Source organism: Cnephaeus nilssonii (assembly GCF_951640355.1).
Source record: "Cnephaeus nilssonii genome assembly, chromosome: 12".
In the NCBI taxonomy this organism is placed as follows: domain Eukaryota; kingdom Metazoa; phylum Chordata; class Mammalia; order Chiroptera; family Vespertilionidae; genus Cnephaeus; species Cnephaeus nilssonii.
This window is the reverse complement of record NC_137083.1, coordinates 49,408,342-49,418,154: the sequence shown is the minus strand read 5'-3', so window position 1 is coordinate 49,418,154 and position 9,813 is coordinate 49,408,342.

The window sequence follows — 9,813 nt, the reverse complement described above, 5'->3', positions numbered from 1 at the left end:
TTTTCTCTCATAGGCACAGAGCAATTTGGCAACATAACAATCTTTCTATTCTAAATCCTATTACATCTTTTATTATTTTTTCTTTTAAATTGAATTTACTGGGATGACATTGGTTCACAAAACTATACAGATTTCAAGTGTACAATTTAATAAAATATCATCTGCACATGACCTCATGTGCCCAGCACCCCAATTGCATCTTAGGTGTGAGATGAAAACACTGTTTAAGAAAATCCTTTTTAACAACTGAAATCACTCTTTTTTGAAGTATATAACACCATTCTTATGTCACAGAAAGCAGAAAGAATAGTAGAAAGTTTATTTGGCAATATGTCTAAAAACCTAAGTTCTAATTCCAGTTTTACCACTTACTAGTCCTTTGAAGAAGAAAAAATCATGTATCTTCAGTGGAGTAAATTTTCAGTGAAAACATATGTCATCAGTAGAATGACTTCAGTTTTCTTTAAATAACCACTTCCTCTCATAATCTATTAACAATAAAATCTAAATGTCATAGAAACTGGCAGCAAATATTAATTACTACTAACTTATTTTTTAATGTATCTATAGTGGTAATACATGAAAGCCCTTGACCCTACAAAATGCAGTCATTGCCTTACGCCAATGGAGTCAGTTCTAGTCCAGTGCTCAGCACGAACACTGGCACTTAGTAGGTGCTCAAAAAAACACACCGCATGAATGAATGCTTAGGTGGATGATAACCCTTTTCTCTCATTGAGATTCAGCTCACTAGCGCAATTAAAAAAAATATGTGAGCACTATTTAGCGTTGAAAAGATAATTTAACACTCCTTTCAAAATGCTTTCTCTGCTTCTGTTCTTCACTGGTTGAAGCGCTTTGCATCATCCAGCCAACTGGACCTAATTGAGTGTGCCACTGCACATGTACTGCATGGGTCCCCATGCGGAGGCAAGGAGACACAGACACACAGAAATCCGTAATCTCCTCTCCATAAGAGGGTTCCTGCAGGACTTTTAAAATTACAGCATACACACTTCCAAACCACCATTATAAGGCAATGTCTTGATCTCTGCTTGGGTAAATGGTTTTCCACTTTCCCTTTTTGTAAGCCGAGTGGGTTATTAAGCCCTGCATTTGCGAGACAGCTGTCTGTGGTTAAGAGTGTAAGCTGTGGATTCTCAGAGTGGACCGCTCTCTGCCACTGTGGACTCATTAAACTCCATGCTCACCAAGCCCTGCTGTTCCTCTGCATGGTGGTGGTCGCCTCTCACACAGGAGGAGGTGAGGGAGTCCGATGGTCTCAGTCCCTGGCCTTTCCCCAGAGATGTGCTGTTGTGGTGGCAGAGCTGAAGGACTCAGGAGCATTATTCAGCGTTCCAATTATTAGCAAAAATGCAAGCAGATGGAGCAGGGACATAATATCTTTTGCTAATTATCCAAATGGATGAGCTGACAGAACTTTACACCCTCCCATGAGAGCCAAAGGGTCATGGATCTCCAGCCAATTCTGGCCAAGCTGGCCGGCTGCCACCCAGCACAGTGCCTTCCATGCGCCCTCCTCTTCCACTTGCCTGGGGCTTCTATGGAAGAGTCCTTATACTTTCTTTTTTGCTGAGGGTGGGGGTGGGGCAGGGCTTCTGTGATTGCTGTTTCATTGATAGTTTGCTTCAATGACAGATTCTGTGAAGTGTTAGACAAAAACACTTAAAACTCAAGTTTACTATAAACATAGAAGCCTAGATGTCCATTTGAAAAATGTTTTATTTCTGTCCATTATTTTTTTCTTGCAAGCAATGCACAGAAATATCGTTAGTGAGTTCTGTATCCACTCAAGTATTTGTTCATCTCCCCAGTCAGCTCACGAGAGGCTCTTTCTCTTTCTCCCCACCTCTGGTTTGCTCAGCATTTCAGCAGAGCGCTGGTGGCATTCCACTTACAAGTTTAATTTGTGCAGAAGCCTGTTAGTTCCGTTCCGTTCAACACTTTCAGCTGCCCTCCTCACCCTACACAGGTGTTCCACAAACCCACGCTCTGCTCACGGACGGCGGGCAGAGTAAGCAGGGCACATCCATCACCCCAGCGACTCAAAGCACAAGACCTGTTGAAGGTGAGTCAATAACAGGAGATCCATCTGCGAAGTGCATCCCACACTGTATGTTCTTCCCAGCCTTAGTCCTTATATTGCAAAATTTTACACATTTGCAGAAAATAATATAAGCTTTCTATCCACCTTTTCCACTTCATTGAACCTCTCACAGGCCCTGGCATTACCTTCCTCTCACACCATTACCTCTAGGACAAATGAGCTACTTCTGAGTTTCATGTTTCTCATCCTCCAAGAAATATTCCATTTCCTCTAAGTGCTTCAAGACCCCTAGTCTTTTTAAACTCCTATGAACTTCCCTCTGCTAAGAGAAATAATGCGATCTATAGCATTATATTAAGTGAGGTATTAAATTTCAGAGCATTTCTAGCTGTGTCTGGATAACATAAAGACAACAACGTGAAATTTGCTAACACAGGAGTTCAGGAAAAAGCCATAAATAAGTAAATGTGAATTGATAGGGATGCTGGGTTCCATTTCTCTTATTAGCATGCCTGTTTTTGCTTAATAGAATTTGACTTTTAACATAGTAACCTGTTAGGGCTACTTCATTGGGCATTGTAGAAATACCTCTCTGGTGAAGTATAATACTAAAGAAATAACCTACATCATAATAGTTATCAGTCTTTGGAGAAAATAAAATGAAAAAATTGCCACACAAATGCCTCAGTAACTCAACACATGGAGTGGAGTTAGCTTTATTAGTCATGCATTATCAAACTATGCATGGTTTCTTTCCATCCTGTTGTTACTGCTGGGGATATAAGGTCATAGGCTTAAAGTTAGGAGGGACCTAAATTTAGGGAGGTCTGTCCAATCACTTTACTTTAAACACTATTACTATCTTTATCTCACATATGATTTTTTTAAAGGCTTAAAGATATTTAAGAAAAAAAGGGGTCTTGCCTCAATCCACATAGCTAGCTTGTAATTGAGCTGAAATTTGAGCCCTGATTCACAGCTAGTGTTTTTTTGACACTTTACTGTGTAGTAATTTGATCTGTAATGTTCTCTGTCTCTCTTAACATTTATTCTCCTTGTAAGAAATAGATGGTATATATTATGTTCTATTTTGTCTATCATGTAGACAATAATTAAAAATAACATCTAGGATCTTGAGACTATCATTCTAAGTGAAATAAGTCAGATGGAAAAAGTCAAGAACCATATTATTTCACTCACATGTGGGACATAAAACTAAAAATAACAAATGAACAAATAAGATAAATAAACAAATACTCATAGACACACAAAAAAGTATGGTGATTGCCAGAGAGAAAGGGGATAGTGGGTAAAGGGGGTCACATATATGGTGACAGAAGGACACCTGCCTTTGGGTGGTGGGCACACAATACAATATACATATGATGTATTATGGAATTGTACACTTGAAACCTATATAATTTATTAACCATCGTTATCCCCAATAAATTTAATAATAAAAAATAATATCCAGGGTTAGAAAATTAACGATATTTGAATTCTCATACATTACAAGTGGTGCATTTGAACTGTGAGAAAATGAAGTGACACTATATATCAAATGCTTAAAGAATTGTTATCATATCACTTTGAGAATTTTATCAAGTTCTGGCAGAAAATAGATGACTTACCCAATTAAGGAAGATTAATGACTGTGTTATTTACAGAGGTGTGGCTAGAGTAAGAGAACCAGAGCATGGCAAAGCGTTTAGAGATTAGTGACATGGGGAAGCTATTACCACCTCTACCACAAAAGGAGTAAGCCCAAGGGTGAAGAAAAGGGGAGGATATTAAATCACAGAACTTAATCACTGTCAGACCTGAGGCCAGTAACTAGGAGATGGGGGTAATGTGGAAAAAATACCCCAACTTCTCTCTTGTTGCACCAGCTAATCTGCCATTGACAGTGCCACCAATTGGACAAAACCAATGGGAAGCCAGAGTCCCTCTTGACACTTAAGAAGGTGACTCTCCCTGGGCACCAGGCTTAACAGAGAAGGACAGCAGATGGACTTCAGGAGGCGCTCAAGAGAAGCAGAATAGCCAGCACAATCTCTAAGCCGTTTCTAAGGAAGTAAGCTGGGCTTTGTGTTAAGATCAATACACAAATGATAACTGCAATATTATTTATAAATATAAGGTATTAGAAATAATATAAAGAATCAGCAGTAAGGTACTGGAGAACTCAATTTTAGATGTTATCCATAATTTTTCATTTGAAAATTATAAAATGATTTTAAAAAGCATGATCTAAAGGATATTTATTAAAATGGCCATATTTATGCTATATTAAATTAAAATGAAAAGGCTATACAACCTGTACTTGTGTTTGACATATGTGCACATATTTTAGAATATGAAAAATACATGTAAAACTACATACTTATATTAATGCTTTCAACAAAATTAAATTGATTTGATGGATTGAAAACGAAGCGTTTAATTAGATTGACAATAGAATGAACTAATCTATAAGAGAGTGGCATTCTTCTTAAGGAATTGTAAATATTATGTGTTCTCTTTCAAGTTCAACTAGAATCATAAGGCAGAGTGAGAGCGCAGGGTCTTTGCATTGAAATTGATGTGACATTATGATTTCACAAACACTCAATACATTTTTTTTATACAAGAACAAATTTTAAGCAATTAAGATAAACAGAGTATTTTCCTCCAGGTAGAAAAATATTTGACAAATAATTCCAGTTGCAACATACCTTTAAGCCTAAAAATACAGAATATTTTTAAAAATATTGTTGACTATTAACAAATAAAATTAATTAAGACCAGTGGGCATCTTGCAATCCAGATATATGATTATTCATTATTATACTACATTAATATTTGTAGCTTCTGGTTTCTATCTGCTATATCTTTTTTCTCCATTTGTATGAATTTTAGTTGAAAATCATATTGCAACTTTTTTTCCAACTGATAAACTAGGACTCAGGAGGATACTACGTGATTATGCACTGAAAAAAAATGTATATTCTCCATAAAGAAATGCCATCAATAAGCATTGGGGCATTTCACACTCAAAAAGCTGAGTTCTCCCCCTAACCCACATATAGGTAGACATTTATACCCCAGAGATCAATTTCTTTAATGTCAACTTTTATTTGAATTTAACCATCAGAACATATTATTTTAAGAGAGTGGAAAATATACTACTTCATATTCTCTTCACAGGTAGGACATGTGACTATTCAAGTCTAAGACTAATGATAACCTTGCTTAGTTTAAAAAAAGTCAAAGAAGTATTGTTGAATAGAAAATAAACAAGAAACATGAATACTATAAAAATATTAGAAAATATGAGATAGATCCCAAATTCTAAGCACTCAGAGATCTCAAGCAAAACTATATGACCATCACGTTCAAAAGAGATAATTGTATATAGTAGAGAGACAGAACAATGACATAAAAATGTAAATATTGACCAAATGATGATATTTGGAAGTCAACAAAGGATAAGCAAATGCTCAAAATTTGACAAAAAGTTTAGAAATAAAAACAAATAGAACATACTTAGAAGGAACTGTAAGATCAACAGCAACAAAATTAATAGACTGTTTCCATCTGGTGGAAATTTTATCATTCACCGTCCATCTTTGCTGCTTCACCAGAATCTTCTTATAATAAGTAGAATTAATTGATCTCAGTAAGTAGCTCATTTTGCCTAGCAATGCTCCAGCAATAATTTCTACCCAGAAACAGCTACCAATACACAGATCATGCTTAATTTTCTTAAATGTTTACATAATGTTCTAATCACATCAATAATTAAAATATTACATGTATATCTAGAAAATAGAAGCTTTGAGCCTGGCTGGCACGGCTCAGTGATTAAGCATTCATCTATGAACCAGGAGGTCGTGGTTCAATTCTTGGTCAGGGCACATGCCAGGGTTTCAGGCTCGATCCCCAGTAGGGGGCGTGTAGGGGGCAGCCGATAATGATTCTCTCTCATCAGTGTTTCTATCTCTATTTCCCTCTCCCTTCCTCTCTGAAAGCAATAAAAATCTATTTTTTAAAAAAGAAAGAAAAATAGAAGCTTTGTGAATAAAGCTCTAACTGAAGGATGGAGTCAAGTGGAGAACAGCACAGAAAGAGAATATATGTCCTTATGTAATAAAGAAAGTGTGTCTGTCCAGAAAAAAAAAAAATCATGATAGTTTCAGCTTTCCCAGGGTAAAAAATTCTGGAGAAGAGGGGGAGGGGGGTGGTTCTGTATGAGCCAGCTCCGGAAAAGATGCCATTTTAAACAAATCTTTGGATGAGAAAAGCAAGTAACGTCAAATACTGGAAATCTGCCAGGACCAGGTGGACAAGAAATGCTCGGATTTCTCTTTCATCAATCATTGCTCTCCTCACATTTTTACTCTGCTTTTTACCCTAAATTCGCGCCCTCTCTCCCGCCCTCTCCTCCCTCTCTCTCTCTTTCTCTTTCTCTCCCTCTTTGTTGCAACTTTTATATAATTTCCTATTTGTTGAAAACAATTAAATTAATCTTTATTTGAATTTTTATTTAATTTAAGTGAAAAACTAATGATCCCGTTATTTAAAACCAACAACAACAATATGGCTTAATTCTGTTTGCTCGTTAATCTTTTTAGTGCAAAATTATTTCTCATTTGCTACATGGCAACTGTAGAAGGCAATGTAGCTTAGTCAGGTCCATGGCCTCTAGGGTCAGAGTGCCTGGATTTATGTTCAATCCAGGCTCTGCTACTTGCTGGATATCACTGACCATAAGGAAGTTAACCTGTTCCTCAGTGTCTTTTTATGTGTTTTGGGGGATAATAAAGAAGCTGTTAAGATAAATTAAGCTAATACTTGTAAAGTTTTAAAATCTGCTAAATAATGAATCCAACAGGTTATCAACTTCATGGAATTTAGCTGGGTAGCAAGTCAGTTTCTGAGCAGCCAAATCAATACCACTAGTTATGCTGAATTTCAGGTCTAAAGTTGAAACTATGACTATATATGCTTGCTAGTGAGGGTGTATTGAAATGATGGCTTTCATTCCATTCTTCAAAAGGACTTGATGTGGTTACACACCCAAATAAAAAGAATCACTTTTGCAGCCTCATAATAAACTTTTTCTTACTTTCCAATCGCTTTCAATTGGGAAATCATTTAGAAGTTAAAATAGCGCGAGAATCTGCCTTTGGGTTCTAATGTTTTGGAGGTGCCCGACTACAAAAAGAAGACTTACAGGTAAATGCATACTCGATGTCTTGGTGAAGATAAAGCAGTCAGCCCGAGGAGGCAAACACTATTTTAAACAAATATTCTATTTCACTCTTTGAAACAAAGCCATAGATTATATACCTACACCAAACCCCCCAAATCAGTGCAATGCCTTACGTTGATTAAGTGGAAACTATACAAAATTAATTGATAATAATGTATATGCATTTCTCTATATTAATACTCAAGTGCCGCTACTCACCATGGCTGTGTAAACTGCACACGCAGGGGAGGCCAAGATCCAACTTAGTCGTATTCTGGTAGTCCCACGAGTGGTGTTGCCATGAGTGACATGATTTTCTGAAAAGACAGATTAACATTAAGTAAAGTTCTGAAGGAATGAAAGAAACGATGTATTTTCTCCATGTACACTGTAGTTGCATTTCTGGAAAATTGAATGTATTTTAAAAGTGCATAGAAAATTCTTTCAATTTACTGGAAAACTAATTTGGGCCCCAGACTCAGTAATTAGAAAGCAATGTTCCACTGTGCAATTGAGATTGCACGGAGCCTGGAATCCCTCATTTAATAGGTGCAGAAACCCTTTGTAATATTTGCACCCAAGAGCACTTCAATTTTTTAAAATTCTCTCTAGAGGTAGTATTTCTATTATTGGGAACCACTGCTCCAGACTATGAGACTTTGGAAAAGATGTAAACTCTTCGCAGAATGTAGTACATCTTTTAAAAGTGAAAAATATATAGTTATGTATTACGCTTGATGAATTTTCACAACGTGAAAATACTCTGGTAACAAGTGCTAAGAGACATTAAAAAGACCTGCATTAGAAATAGAAAAAGGAAATCACTGATTGTTGAAGCTCGGATAATGGTTAAAGTTTTTGAAGGAAGAAACTTGATATTTCTCCTTCACAGATGAGTACCATGCAGAAAGGGATTCTATACATAACCAGGGTTCTAGAAGTTACTCCACAAACTCCAGACAGGTTAACTTCATTTCCATATTTCCATACTAGCAACCAGGTGAAATCAATAATAAAGGTCTGCTTCATTGAACACTTAACCAAATATGACACAGTGCAGGCAAGACAGTGGAGCTGCTGGCCCCGGAAGCCACGCCTGACTACTCAGCTAAGTGACGTAGCTTAGTCTTGCTTCATTCAATTCTCATTTTTATAAATCAAGAGAAACACGAAAGGTGGAAAGCAGAGTGCAAAGAAACTCTTTAGGACTCAAGATTGAGCTTGTGTAATGTTTTACCTTAACTGTGTGTGGGTTGGAAAACCTCCCCTCCACCTGGAGGCACCCCCACCATTTACCTCATGCTAGTGTTCACGTGGCGTGGCAGTCACGAACAGAGAAGCCGGCCTTTCTTTTTTGTGCTCTTCATGTGCACACTTGTGGAGAACTATTATATGTGCTGTTCATGTGCACACTTGTGGAGAACTATTATATGTGCTGTTCATGTGCACACTTGAGGAGAACTATTATCCCAGATACTCTGATAGAGGCAGCTTCTTTGTGCACTGCTGAAACACCATGGAAATATCAGCATGAGTTAAAAAATGGTAGAGGTGCATACAGGTAGAGGTGGGGAAAAAAGTTAATAAAATACGGGCTCATAAATGTTACCCTAAAATAAATATATTTCATTATATTTCAACTTCCAAAATTTTCTTGTCCTCATTTTTATAACCCAAAAGTTTCTTATTTTCCTCTTAACCACTGGCCACTCTTTTTCAATTACCTCCACTTCCTGCTGTCCAGTTTAACTTTGTAAATTTGGAGCCCTCTAAGACTATTCTTACATTCCTCCTCTTTTCAAGCGTTACTTTCTTCTCATGCAATTTTATGTAATTTATTTCCACCTTTCACTCCAGACCAGACATTCATCTACATATCTTGCATCCAAACTTGAATTTCTACCAAGCGTTACACATTTTATTGTCTAAAACAGAATAATTATTTCATCCAAATCTTCTGCCACAGTTTTCATTTCAGTGAATGTCATCACCATGTACTCAGTTACCTAATAAAATTTCTTTTCAAAAAATACATAAGTGCATAAAAATAGCAGGTTTATTGAAGGTCCTAATGACCCTAATTTCAAGGTTTTATCCAGACATCCATTTTTCTCCATCTTCATTATAATCACAGCAGTTCAAACTACCATGATCTCACCTGACTGTACAGTAACTTTATAATTGACTTTTCTCCTTCCTATGCTGGCACCCTATCTGATCCCCTCTATCATGAAGACCTCATCTACTCCTTTCCTGCTTGCTCATTAACCTCTACCCATCTGAGCTGTCTGTGTCACAATTATACTAAACTACCTTCCACTTTAAAGCCTTGAAAAACCTATTCCCTTTACAAAGAGGAGAAAAAGGAGGAGGAAAGGGAGGAGGAGAAATGCTTTCATATGATTATTTCTTGTTCTGAGTCTAAACTTGAAAAAAAAAAAAAACATCTTCAAAATAAATCTGTATTAATTATTCAATCTATGGTACCCCACCAGTCTTTGAATTAATTTCA